The sequence below is a fragment of the Castor canadensis genome, chromosome 9, assembly GCF_047511655.1.
Source record: "Castor canadensis chromosome 9, mCasCan1.hap1v2, whole genome shotgun sequence".
NCBI lineage: Eukaryota > Metazoa > Chordata > Mammalia > Rodentia > Castoridae > Castor > Castor canadensis.
The window spans coordinates 48,934,805-48,949,944 of NC_133394.1; positions in this window are offsets into that span (position 1 = coordinate 48,934,805).

A 15,140-nucleotide genomic window follows, 5' to 3' on the forward strand; every position below is an offset into this window, starting at 1 on the left:
ACTCCACAACATTGATGCCAAGAAGTGGAGGATGGACAGGGGGCCGGGACACATCAATCCATAGGAGTTGGCACCTCACCTTCCATCTGGACATGGGGCACTTAGACCTCCAGTGGTTACCTTTGCAGAAAGGGCAGGGTCCTGGTTGGGGGCAGGGCTGTCTCCCGGGATGTCCCCCTTAAGCATTCTCTGCAGAAATGACCCTCCTGTCCACCATGTAGCAAACTCGAGATGTAGGCCCCAGTCAGGTGGGGGCATCAATGATGTCATGTCTCTTATCTTTCTCTCTGTTAGTAATGTCCTGGTTATAGTATACAGACATGGCTAGTTGTATTAGTTGATCCAATGACATTTTTCTTTCAGCCATAGTCTGAGTTTTCTACAAATATCAGGGGCTGACTGTCAGAAATTTATCTTTGAGGAGAACCTCTCTCACCTGTGACTCTGGGTCCACTGTGGTATGCTTTCTGATAACATCCTTAAGATGCTGCAGAAAGGTAAGGTGATTTTCTTTAGGTCATTGTTGTAAAGTAAAGTTGTTATTTTACATTGAGACCTGACACTCTGGAGAACAGGTCTGAACTGTTCTGGACCTCAGTTTCCTTACTTGAAGAGTGAGGGATCTGGTCTAGGTTAAACTACTTTCTTCCACTATGAGATGACTGAAGTGACATTAATGACAGTTATTCTCCTCATCTTTTTTTTTTTTTTTTGATTTAGTAATGTTAGGGAATTGAACCCAGGGCTTCTTACATGCTGGGCAGAAATTTTTTCACTGAGCTACTTTCTCAGCCCCAGACATCTTTTTTTGTCTTTGGCTGTACTGGATTTGAACTCAGGGCTTTTTGTCGGCAAAGTGGCACTCTACTGCTTGAGCCATATCACCAGCCCCTTTTAGTGTGTATCTGTCAAGGGGACTGCCTGTGCCTTTGTAGGTAGGTACATTTATTCACTCATTTTTAGGTGCCAGTAGTATTGGGGCTCCTTGTAAATGGTAATCACTTTTAGCCTGAGTGGCCTGGGCCAAAACCCATTGCTTTTCTAATGAGACAAGAGTCTGGTCTAGTAGAAGCATAATATCCTTTTATGCCAATTTAAAGGTTTGGATTCACAGAGATAAAGGCTTGGCTGTATTGGTCTGGGCATTAGTACAGCTGTTTAGATGTTTTTTAATTTCCCTTACATCTGATAGCTGGAAGGGGACACAGACTTGCCCTCTTCCTACCATTACCTGTTGATGGGGGAAGCACCCATTAGGAGGTTCTGGATATTAGTGTGGTTTAAAAGGTAGAAATTTGTATAGGGGACCTCAGCTTACTTTTTTCCCATTTATAGAAAAGTTCTAATTGTAGTATGGTGTTGTAATTTAAGGAACCCTGTGAAGACCACTTCTCTTGGTCACCCAAAGCATGTTGAGGCCAGGCCTCAGTACAAAGCTTTTAACATCTGCAAGCCAGAAGACTGGAAGGTGCAGATCCCATCTAGGAAGAAAAAAAGTTAGGATCCTATCTTTTAGTTAACAGCAAGCAGCCTCTTTAATAAAGGCTACTTTTTTAACAAAGGAATAAATCATCTGTAAAGTTAGAGAAGGTCATTCAGAGGGCATCCCAGGCCAATAACAGTACCATACTGTCCATTTTGAGATTTTTCAGACTATAAACTTGAGCTTACAATTGACTTACAAGGGCTGGGTCTGGTGCCCTGAGGTGTGAGGTGGGACTAGTAGCAAGGTGTGTACAAAGCACCAACACCCTCCACACACACCAGGGAAAAGCAAGCCCCTCCCCCCTTCCTGTGTACTCTGTGCACATTTTATTCTAGGGGAAGTGGTGACGGGCTGCAGCCATTGCCATGTATGGCTGGCAGCCCAGGATGTGCTGGGTCCTCTCTATGGATTTTCTTAGCTTTGGCAAGCATTTTTGCTGTGTCCAGGAGCTGGCATCCTGTGCACAGGTGTATCTGTTTGCTTTCCCTCCTCCCCTTGTGGGAGCAGAGTTACAGTGTACGCATGGCAGCTGCAGTTTTGTAAGTGCTTTTTGTAAAGGAGATGATTTAAAGTTACAAAGTAGTTGGAATAACTTAAGTCATAAGGTACCATGCTACAAGTTTTTCATGGGAGGCAGGATCCCAGTAAGCCCAGGGAGAAGAAGGCAGACAGAGACAAAGGACATTCAATGAGACCATAGAGGAAGTTGAAAAGGTGTCCTGACATCTTAGGTAAGGGAGGGGAAGGCAGAGCCTGGAGACATGACACACGCCTGAGGGATTAGCCATCACCTGCATCTCTAGGTTGCTCCCATTGACTGGTACTGGAACACTTTCAGCAAAACAATGCCTCCACTCTCCAGTCGCTGCCTCAGGAAAAATGGACACTAGACAGGAGGAGAGGAAAGAGAAACAGTCGTCAGATGCCATAATCAAATAGGACCCCCCCAACGTAACATGAGGCATACCTAAATAAATCCCTGTCTTGGTCTCAGCCCACAGGGAGGGAGCATGAACTCCCCAGAGCTGGAATTGCTATGAGGCTAGAGTTGGAAAGGAGTGGCTGGCTTAATACCATGATGGAAAAGTCCCTCAGGAAGATAGGAAGAGACAGGCATGGTAAGCAGTGCAAGAAGTCTGCTTACATGGGGAAGGAGGAGGTTTGGGAGAGGAACTGGTTGATTTAGAAACTGGTTTACAGGCTAATAGAATCTGCACAGAGGAACAGAAAGTATAGAAGGAGGGTTTGGTGCAGAGATAGGGAAAGGATTGGACATAGGAAAGTTCCTTCCATTTACCAGCACGCTCCTTAAAATATTGGGATTGAAAGTGCCATTAAGTGGCCATTTGGAAGCATTGTGTAATGGGTATTGGGCCAGGCCTGATTACAGAGAAAAATGAGCTTTTATGGCTTAAGATCAGGCATTAGGCGCAGGGGCCCAAGGTTGGCCAGGAGACATCCCAATGGGGAGTCTGAAGGAATTGGGACAGTCCAACTCCCATGGTGAGTTCTGACCTGAGGAAAGATATGGCGGGTGGTAGCCAAGACCTAGTGCTAGGATTTTGAGGAAACGAGAGAGATCACAGCTCTGCATGTGGGAAGGACTCACCAAGAGAGAGGACCTTGAGGGAAGATTGGCCGGTGGTGGATGGTGGTTGGAGGCATGCTGGAGCAGAAGAACTTCCCTGTGAGCTAGTGAGGGAGTGGCATTTTCTAGGATTGGGGGTTCCAGCAAAGCAACTCAGATCCAAGAATAAAGGAATGGGAGTTGAGAGAGAGAGAGAGAGAGAGAGAGAGGGATGGGGTGGGGGAAGCTGGGAGAGCAAGGTCAGTGCTGGGAGTGCATCCCAATCCTAGTAACGGCACCAAATGTTAGGAAAAATGCCACTCACAAAGAAAGCTCATGAGAAAAGCATCCATAGAGCAAAGTTTAATGGCAGGCTCAACCTGCCAGGCTTCTTGGGAAAAAGATGGCACAGCAGCGAATCTGGGCCAGGTGTGGCTTTTATAGAAGGGGGAGGTTAAGGAAGTTAGAGCATGTGTGGTAGCCTCTGGTAGGGCTGGGGCTGTCTTACAGCCTGAGAATTTCTGTTTAAGGGTGGGGCTGTCCTTGGAAGTTTCTCAAGTGAGGTCTGAGGATAAAATGGCTGCTGATTTATAAATGGTGACATTATTGTTCTATCACTGCTCAGAAATGGGGGGAAGGGGAACAGCGTGTTGACGTAGCCCAAAAAGTGTAAACACATATGAGTAAATGTAAAAATGATGAAATAAAAAGTATATAAGCAGAAACACTTATTGATAAATTAACATGGGATTATAAGAGAAAGGAGAGAGTGAGAGAGAAGGCAGAAATAAATCCATAATTATAACTTGAGATTTAAAAATTGTTCTCTCAAAAACTGATAGAACAACTGTGGAAAGTTGGTAAGGAATAAAGAAGTGAACAATAGCATTGACCAGCATGATCTGATTGATATTCATGAAATACTTGAACTGCTATAGCAGAATTCCCATTTTAACTCAGCAAACACAGAAAATATATAAAGAAAGACCATGTCCCAGGACACAAAATAAACACCAACAAATGTAAAAGTACTAAAAATAAACAACAAAAATAAAATGTGAAAACCTCCAAATGCCTGAAAATTAAACAATTTATTTCTGAATAATATGCAGGTCAAAAAGGAAGTATCAAAACATTTTTAAGTCAAATAAAATTAAATGAAATACAACATACCAAAGTTGGTATGATATAGATAAAGAGGTGATGAGAGGGAAAGTTATAACATCAAATATTTATATTATGGAAGAGAAACATCTCATATCAATAAGCAATAATCTAAACTCTCACCTAAGACATCTAGAAAAAAGAAGAGCAAACTAAAGCAAGAAGAAAGAAAATACAGCAAATCCGATAATGTTGGAAAAGGCAACATAATACTGTAGAAAAATAAATTAAGCAAAACATCTACTCCTTTGAAAATTCCAATGAAATTTACAAACCTACAGCAAAACTGACAGAGGAAAATGAGAAAACACAAGTGAAACAGGGGTCAGCAATGTGAGCTTCGTAGGTTTTATAATAGTATAGGAATATTCTGAATGACTGAGCTCATATACTTATGGCTACTTACATGAACTCAACTAAGTCTACAATAACACAAACTTTAGTATGAAATGAATAATTTGTATACCCATATGATATTAAGAAACGTAATACATAATCTTGCCCACAACCTGTGTGGGTATGCTATGTGAACCCGACTAAGAGACATATAGGCATAAAACATAAAACAGAATGCTGGTGTTGGGAGGGCTGCACATTCCTGGTAGGAAAACATGAGCACCTACCTGAGCCAGGGTGTTTATTTTATAGGTCAGTAAGGACCTATAAAGGAAAAGACTCAGGTAAAAATCAAGCTTTAACAATTCTTGATGCAAGGTGAAAGGAATGAGGTTTGGTGGGCTAATTTCCCTAAGGCTAATGAAGCTTAATTACCTCACATCAGTTCTGGAATCATCAAGGCACACAGGACACCTTATCTAAGGTGTTGATTAATCTGGCATCAGGGAGTCTCCTAACAGATCTTATACTTTATTTAGTTTTGCATCAGGGGGCTGGTATGCAGACACAGCAGGCTGTATTCTTCAAGGAGATGTGAGAACAAAGGTCAAGACACCAGGTAATGGGAAATTTACGGTAGAAGAGGCTGTGCAAAAATCTACATGGAGAGGCTGTGCAAATTCCATTTTTCCCAGTCCAGGGTTCATGCTTGGTCCCCAAAGCGATCTCATAAAACTTTGAAGAAAAAAATCTCCAGTTCCCAATGTTTTTAAAAGCCATTTATACCAAAGGCTTAACCAATTCTCCATGATATCTGCCAGAGAATATAAGAAGAGGGAACACTTTCTAATTTATTATAGGAATCTACTGTCAGCCTCATGCCAACACCAGTGCAAGAAAAGGCACGTATAGATGAATATCTCTCATGAGCCTCATGAATATGATCTTAAAAAATTTTAACCAAAAATTAACAATTAGAATTCTGTCAGATGCAACATAATCAGGCAAGATTAATTATAGGACTGTAAGGTGTTTTAACACTTGAACAATAATTTTATGCAATGTACAACACTTACAAATAAAGAAAAAAAAATTTCATGTGCATATAATTCACATACACTCAGATAGAATAGATGGAAAATCCTCTAGATAACAAGTTAAGTTTGCTTGTAGGTGTAGTTAAGAAACTACAGGGCAGAGTAGGAGCCAGGGAAGAAGGAAGCAGGGAAGAAATAGAAGTAGGATCTCAGCTCAGCATTGGTGGTTAACACCTGTAATCCTAGCTATTTGGGAGACTGCAATCAGGATGATCATGATTTGAGGCCAGCCCAGGCAAATAGCTCCTAATGCAAAAAAATAACCAAAGCAAAGAGAGTTGGAGGTGGGGCTCAAGCAGTAGAGTGCCTACTTTGTAAGTGAAAAGCTGTGAATTCAAACCACCTTCCACCAAAAAAAGAAAAGAAATTTTTTTAAAAAGTTAGGTCTCCACCTAATGATACATCTCAAACTCCTAGAAAAATAAGAACAAGCAAATCCCAAAAAAAAAAAAAAAAAAAAAAAAAAAAAAAAAAAAAAAGTTAGGTCTCCTGTAAAAACATATTGATTTATGCAAACACAAGTTAAATTTAAAAATCAATTCTTAAAGAGGAAAAAACAATATGACAAATTTACCTAAGTTTAAATACAATTTCTGCCAAAATACCAGATGGATAATTTCAAGAGACATTAAAAGAAAATAACTTTATTGATTTTTTGTTTGGATGAGCTATCTATTGATGATAATGGGGTGTTAAAGTCTCCCACAACCACTGTGTTGGCGTTTATATATGCTTTTAGGCCTTTCAGGGTATGTTTGATGAAATTGGGTGCATTGACATTGGGTGCATACAGGTTGATAATTATTATTTCCTTTTGGTCTATTTCCCCTTTTATTAGTATGGAATGTCCTTCTTTATCTCGTTTGATCAATGTAGGTTTGAAGTCTACTTTGTCAGAGATAAGTATTGCTACTCTGGAAGACTATAGAAAATGGAGAGATCTCCCATGCTCATGGATTGGTAGAATCAACATAGTAAAAATGTCGATACTCCCAAAAGTAATCTACATGTTTAATGCAATTCCCATCAAAATTCCAATGACATTCATTAAAGAGATCGAAAAATCTACTGTGAAATTTATATGGAAACACAAGAGGCCACAAATAGCCAGGGCAATACTCAGTCAAAAGAACAATGCAGGAGGTATCACAATACCTGACTTCAAACTATATTACGAAGCAATAACAATAAAAGCAGCATGGTACTGGCACAGAAACAGACATGAAGACCAGTGGAACAGAATAGAGGACCCAGATATGAAGCCACACAACTATAACCAACTTGTCTTTGACAAAGAAGCTAAAAATATATGATGGAAAATTGCAGCCTCTTCAACAAAAACTGCTGGGAAAACTGGTTAGCAGTCTGCAAAAAACTGAAACTAGATCCATGTATATCACCCTATACCAAGATTAACTCAAAATGGATCAAGGATCTTAATATCAGACCACAAACTCTAAAGTTGATACAGGAAAGAGTAGGAAATACTCTGGAGTTAGTAGGTACAGGTAGGAACTTTCTCAATGAAACCCAAGCAGCACAGCAACTAAGAGATAGCATAGATAAATGGGACCTCATAAAACTAAAAAGCTTCTGTTCATCAAAAGAAATGGTCTCTAAACTGAAGAGAACACCCACAGAGTGGGAGAAAATATTTGCCAACTATACATCAGACAAAGGACTGATAACCAGAATATACAGGGAACTTAAAAAACTAAATTCTCCCAAAACTAATGAATCAATAAAGAAATGGGCAAGTGAACTAAACAGAACTTTCTCAAAAGAAGAAATTCAAATGGCCAAAAAACACATGAAAAAATGCTCACCATCTCTAGCAATAAAGGAAATGCAAATTAAAACCACACTAAGATTTCACCTCACCCTTGTTAGAATAGCCATCATCAGCAACACCACCAACAACAGGTGTTGGCGAGGATTCGGGGGGAAAAAGGAACCCTCTTACACTGTTGGTGGGAATGTAAACTAGTACAACCACTCTGGAAAAATATTTGGAGGCTTCTTAAAAAGCTAGACATTGATCTACCATTTGATCCAGCAATAGCACTCTTGGGGATATACCCAAAAGACTGTGACACAGGTTACTCCAGAGGCACCTGCACACCCATGTTTATTGCAGCACTTTTCATAATAGCCAAGTTATGGAAACAGCCAAGATGCCCCAGCACTGACGAATGGATTAAGAAAATGTGGTATCTATACACAATGGAATTTTATGCAGCCATGAAGCAGAATGAAATGGTATCATTCGCTGGTAAATGGATGGAATTGGAGAACATCATTCTGAGTGAGGTTAGCCTGGCCCAAAAGACCAAAAATCATATGTTCTCCCTCATATGTAGACATTAGATCAAGGGCAAACACAACAAGGGGATTGGACTTTGAGCACATGATAAAGGCAAGAGCATACAAGGGAGGGGTGAGGATAGGTAAGACACCTAAAAAATTAGTTAGCATTTGTTGCCCTTAACGCAGAGAAACTAAAGCAGATACCTTAAAAGCAACTGAGGCCAATAAGAAAAGGGGACCAGGAACTAGAGAAAAGGTGAGATCAAAAAGAATTAACCTAGAAGGTAACACACACGCACAGGAAATTAATGTGAGTCAACTCCCTGTATAGCTATCCTTATCTCAACCAGCAAAAACCCTTGTTCCTTCCTATTATGGCTTATACTCTCTCTACAACAAAATTAGAGATAAGGGCAAAATAGTTTCTGCTGGGTATTGAGGGGGTAGTGGGGAAAGGAAGGGGGCGGAGCAGGAGATAAGGGAGGGGGTGGAGGTAGGGGGGAGAAATGACCCAAGCCTTGTATGCACATATGAATAAAAAAAAAAAAAGATATCACAGAGAATGTTCTGAGCTAGGGCATTGATTTTAGACATTCCTATCTAGGAAACGGACGGGAACAATGCTCTCACTCTGTCCACAGTGCATTAGTCAGAGAAAAAGACTTCTCCAGAGACGATCAAGGAAGACCATGTAAATGTTTAAGTGTGGGAACTCCACTAACTCTAAACCAAGCCAGAGAATTTGAAAGTGAAAGGGATTAGAAATGAAAGGAAACTGTTCCATTGGTAAAAAATGGAATGTGAAAAAAAATAAAACATTTTAAATAGAAAAAAAAAAGAAAGAAAATAACTTGATTTTTATACCTTAATGAAACTAGATAGAATTTTTTCATAGGTAAATGTTAGCAACAACCACATTGATTTTGTTATTTGGATGCTTTGGAATTAAGTTCCACTGTGTTAATGTTTTAGGAACCCATATTTTTTCACATACAGCATAACGAAATCTACTAAACACTGAAAGAGGGGGGAAGAAAGAGGAGAAATAAGAAGCCAATGGACGGGTTAAACTGGTTTAAGCAACACAGTACACATGTATGGAATTATCATAATGAAATCCTCTTATATTATTAATGTATAAAAAATCAAAACTAAAATTAAAAAATTAAAAAGAAATTGTTGTCATAATAAAAAACCTACATGCTTACTTACTTAAAAGTCCTAAGAACATGACTAAGGCAGTTTCAGTGAACATCATTAGCTCCTAGACTATATTCTCTAAACAACATATTCCATAAACATATTCTCTGATAGAGAAATGTAAAAGTGAGAATGACATCTTTGCTTTACTAGCAAAGAAGTTATCTCAATCTATTTGGAACTTTTCAGAAGGATACAGAAAACTTGAAGAGGTTCATGTTAGTCAGAGAAACTGAGTTTCATCAAGACATGAATTGAAAAAAAAATACAGGAGTATAAAAATTGCAGATTATGAAGATTCAAGAAACCTAAAATACAATATATTGCTAGCTAATTAATAGTAATATTTTATATTCCTGAAAATTGCTGAAGTATATTTAAGTGTTCTAACTACCAAATACCAAATAATTATATAAATTAACTCAATTTGGCTATTCCTGTATGTGTACATAATTCAAGATAATTGTATAAGGTAAATAAGTGCAAAGTTGTCAAATAAAATTTTAAGATAAATAAGAAATTCTAAATAAGAAACATGAAAACAATTGCAATAATGGTGCTTCAGTTTAGACCCAAAGTTGAGTAAACAGTTAAGGAAATTTGAATGATGTGATGCTAGCTTTTTTTATGTGTAATTTTGGTTTCTGTGTATTATTTTTAACTGATTAGAAATTCAGAAATTATCTTGAAGCTTTGTTGTGATAATGATATTATAGTTAAGTACATTCTTAACTTCTAGAGATGTTTATTGAAGTATTTACAGATGTAAAGACAGAATACTTAAATGATTTTCTTAACACAGTGGAAGCTGGGCGTAGTGGCTCAAATATCTAAGTCTAGCTACTCAGGATACCAAGTTTGGGAGGATTAAGTTTCTAGGTTAACCCAGCACTCCACCTCCCCCCAAAATTCTCAACAGAAAAAGATGAGTATGGTGACACATTTGTCATGTAGCTATAGTAGGAAACAAAGAGGAAGGTAAGGGTCTAAAGTGGCCTGGGCAAAAAGTTCACAAGACCCATCTCCATCAATAGCTGGGAGAGGTGGGAGACTGAGAGCAGGAGAATTGATGCTCCAGGCTGATCCAGGCAGAAAAGTTCCTTGGACCCCATCTCAACAGAAAAAGCTGGGCATGATGAAGGCTCATGCCTATCATCCCAGCTACTGCAGGAAGCATAAAGAGGATCATGGTTCAGGACAGCCTTAGCAAAAAGTAAGACCCCATCTCAAAAATAATCAGAGCAAAAAGGGTTGGCTCAAGCAGTGGAGCACCTGCCTAGCAAAAAAGAAGTCTTGGTTCAAACCCATGACTGCAAAAATAAATAAGTAAATGAATGAATAAATAAATAAATGCTGCAGAGGGTAAGAGAGGGTGCATGGAACCATAAAGTGAAAATATTGACTTAGCCTCAGTAGATTTTAAATTTTGAGGATGAATAGATATTTTTCTCTTTATTTAGACTCTCAATTTTGTACATAAGTAAATTTCCATTTGAAACTTAAATTCAATGCATTAAAAATCTGAGAGAAGGAATGTTTGAATCTAAAGAATTTTTCCATTTATATTGTCAAATTATTCACAATTTGCTATAAAACAATCTGTTCAAAGGTGTTTTTCAATTATTGAAATAAAACATGAATATTTCCCTTAAAAACTCCAAGAATAGTCATGTTAACACAAATAATAAGTCCAATGTTAAGAATAATTGTTCACTATGAATGCAGAAATTTGAATAAGTAAGGAAGGTTTTATTTGTTAACTGAAATAGTAATAGATAACCATTATTACGTTGGGTTAAATTTTATATTTTGAATTAACTATTTTTTTATATTTATTCCTAAATGAATACTAGCATATATGGCAGTAACTCTTACTTTAAGAATCTTTTTGAAATGCTCTGCGTAATGTCATGCTAGCTTTATTTTTGTGTAATCTTAGTTCCTGTACCTTTTTCAAAGAAGTATAAATCGTTACAAATGTGTCAGATGAACATAACATGATTCTGAGATTTTAGAACACTAAGTAATCAAAATATAAATGTTTACTTAGTTTGCATAATAAGAAATAATGGCTTTAAATCATACAAATAATTTTACTTTAGTTTATAAATTGTATTCTATATGAAAGTTTATTCAGTTTACATGTTTTTCATTATCCATATTTGGCACAGAAATTCAACTACATTCCAGCTGCACACCATCATTTACGGAGAGTCTTATTGACAGAGAAACTTTTCTAACATGATGCTCAAAGAACTTTGGACATGTTCACAATGTGATAGCTTTATAATTATTCGAAGAAAAACACCAGCTCTTTATTCTATTACATTGCCCTTCAGGTCTATATTAAAATAGGTCCTTTCTAACTTATAATATTTTCCTGGATTACATTCAATTATGCTACAATAGTGTGAATATATTTATCATATTTTGTTAAAAGGTCACATATAGAAATGTTACTAAGCAACTTTTGACAATAATATTGCCTTCTCAGTTATTGCATGCCCTTGTAATCTTAAATAATTGTCTAGATTAATTACATAATCTAGTTAATATTACATAAACCTTCAATAGAGAGTAACTTCAATTTTGTTGGATGCATATGAATTCAGATTAAAATATATCATAACAATTATTTTATTGGCATAATAAAATGTATTTCACTTTTTAAGAAAGATACTATTTTTGAACATAAAATTTTGAACCAGTGGGTGGTACAGTATAAGAGTTGTGGGTCTTTATTATAACATCTATTGTGACATAAGTTAATTATTGTAAGCAATATTAGCATGACTAAAATCTTGGATTTAATAAGTATACTCTTCTACTGTCAACATTGAATTTCCTACATAAATGTAATATCTGTTTTCAAAAGCAATATTTAAAAGCAGTAACTTTAATACTTAAAAGTTGAAGTGCTCAAGACAATGAAGGAAATTTGTGCTAGGTTTTGAGCTGATGGCCTTATGCTTGGTAGGCAAGTATTCTACCCCTTGAGCATACCTCAGTCCTTTTGCTTCTGGTTTGTTTTTCAGATACTATATCTTGCTAAATTTGCCTGCACATACCACTGACCTCAATCCTCCTTCTTCTGCCTCCCAAGAAGCTGGGATTATAGGCATACATGCCCATACCTGATTGTAAAATATTTTTAATGACCCAGATTCATGATTACTCATAGAGCATGCTTCCATAAACTTGGCAGCAAATAAGTTTGTAAACTATACACAACACAGCTTATGAATTAGTGGTAGGAAACAGTGTTTTTGTTTGTGTGTGAGTGTGTGTTTGTTTGTTTAAAGAGAAAGAAAGAATCCACTATACACACATATAGAGAGAGCTATATATGTATATATACATACATACAATTTGTAAAAAATAGAAAGATGGTAAGATATTTAATAGAGACAGGCGCTACTACATCACAGTACTGTAAATCTATGCAGTGGTTATAATAAACTATTTAAGAAACATACAGAGCACTGAATACTTACAGTATTAAAAGAACTGGTGAAATAAAATATTTGCTAAGGAATTGCTTAATCATTCAGAACATAAAAAGATAGCATTATTTTAATAACTTGTTTGATTGGTATTTTACCTTCTCTGCTAGAAAGTTTGTCTGAACTGAATACCTTTTGGGGGAAAAGAAAATCAGTGTAACACTTCTTACAATCATGCACTTCCATTTTTCTCTTGTGGAGGCAGACACACTTATATAGGAGAGACATTTTCAGAAACAGGTAAGTCAACTCTAGAGACCAGGTACATTGCTTTTATCACAGAAGCTATACTGCTCTGTAAACTTGTGTGTATGCCTTTTTCCACTGTTGGGGACAAAATGCCCTCAAAACTTATGAATGTGCATCAGAAACCACAATGTCCACATTTGTGGAGAGCCATCAAGTCTATCCTTGGGCCATGAGGAAACAAAATTGGCTACGATGGATAAAAATTGGTGTCACTTTCATTGTTAATTTCAAATAAATCACCTTCATTATTTTATCTACCTGTGATTTAATAAAATAAAAAAATTATTAATATTTTGATAGAAATGGAAATTAAGATATCAAAAATGAAGATGATAACAATTGGTATAATAAAATTGTTCAAAACAGTTTCATTTTTTTTCTGAAAAGATGATTTATCTACACAACCAATGCCCTCCTATATAACTAAAGTTATTTTAAGCAATATTTTTAATCTAAAATGCCTTTCTGTAAAGTTTTAATTCTAAATAAGACAATTTTGTTTTGCAAACATTAGTTAGTAGATGAACATCTGTTTTGCTATTCAGTATAGCTTCTGAGATTTAGCTCTGGGGTCTTTTAATGGGAAAAAATATTCTATGGTTAAGATTTGCATTTATGCCTAAGGAAACACGGAATTTGGAGTTATTGATTCATGATACTTTAATTTGTTATTTTTCTAAATAAATGTGGTATTATAAATAAAGTGATCTGTATTCCTTGATCTGAAATCCCTTATCTAATCTGTGTAAATCTATATTAAGATTACTTTACCTTCAAATAAAAGGCAATGTGAAGCCCCTTTCTTATTTGGTGAGTCTTTCTAATAGTGTTGCACTTGTAGATTTTTTTAAACTTATGTCAACACTTTGCTTATGTTTTTCCTATTGAAAAGAAAATGAGTTTTGGAAACATAAAGCTTATCTGTGACTGAACTCTCTAAAGTATTAGGCATTTGTGTCCCTGTAACATACCAGTCAAGAACAATGAGGCCTCTTGGTACTTAGAGCAAAAAGTAAAGGAAATCAGTCAGATTATTGAGAAAGGATTAGTCATAACATTTGTGTTTCTGTATTGGTTGATTCCTGTGTACTCTGGCCTGCCTGGATGATAAAGATAACCTTATCTCCAGTCTGCTTCATGAAGACATTTAGAAATTGTCTTCTTATTTTAAGCACTAGTGAGGTAAATGAATGCATGATGACTTTATAGATTTCCTCATTGAAACAATAAAAATCAGTTTAGAAAGAATTCATTACATAAAAGACTAGCTAAAATTCTTTGGTGTTCCTTTGGTAAATAATTATCCTGTTGATGTATATTTCTAAAATAAAATATCCATGACATTTAATATGCTTGCCAAAAAATATGATAACCAGAAAAAGCAATCCTTTTTCTTATAGGAATTAGTTATATGAGTGCTAAAGAGGGTAATAGGTAGGAAATAGTGTTACAATATATACTAATCACTATTTTGATGATTAATTCTGGTTCACTCAAATGTATTTTATCTGGGCTTATTTGTATTAGGAAGAAGGCTGAAATGAGTAAGTTAATTTTACCAGAAGCAAAGTTTGTTCCATGCAAAGAAGGTCCACCAGGGATGTTATATCAAAAAATTTATCACAGGTATATTGAGTTAGTATTGTTTAAATTAACACTTTGTGTTTGTGCATATAAACAGAAAAATAAGATAAAAATAATTGACTTACAATTGTATAAACCACATTTCACACTCAGAATAACTTGATGCATCATATGTCTGGGTAATTAAACAAAACTTTAGCATGAATCATCAGATGTATCACTTTATCATGCTGTTGATATTTATCTTTTTGGTTAGTTATTCACAAATAAGAATTTTATTTAAAATAATTTCTGCATATGCTCAATACTTGTTTCTTCCTAACATTAAACATTTAATTTTCTGCAGTGTCATTTAAATTATTTCTATCACTTTACCCCTTCTGGTTGCTAAGGAAAACCACAGAACTCTATGTTCATCACATGGGCTTTTCTAAAATATCATAAAAGTCAATATTTATGAAGTACTAAAAAAGTAGAGGATCTTCCAAGTCTTTTAAAATATATTGTGGCAATAAAAGGGTAGATTGGTTGCACATTTCAGAAATCACAAGTTAGAGTAACTTATGTTAAGATAAGTATATTTTTCCACAAAAATAAATCTAGAGGTTGACATGCCAAGGTTGACACACAGGGTCATTGTCACCACA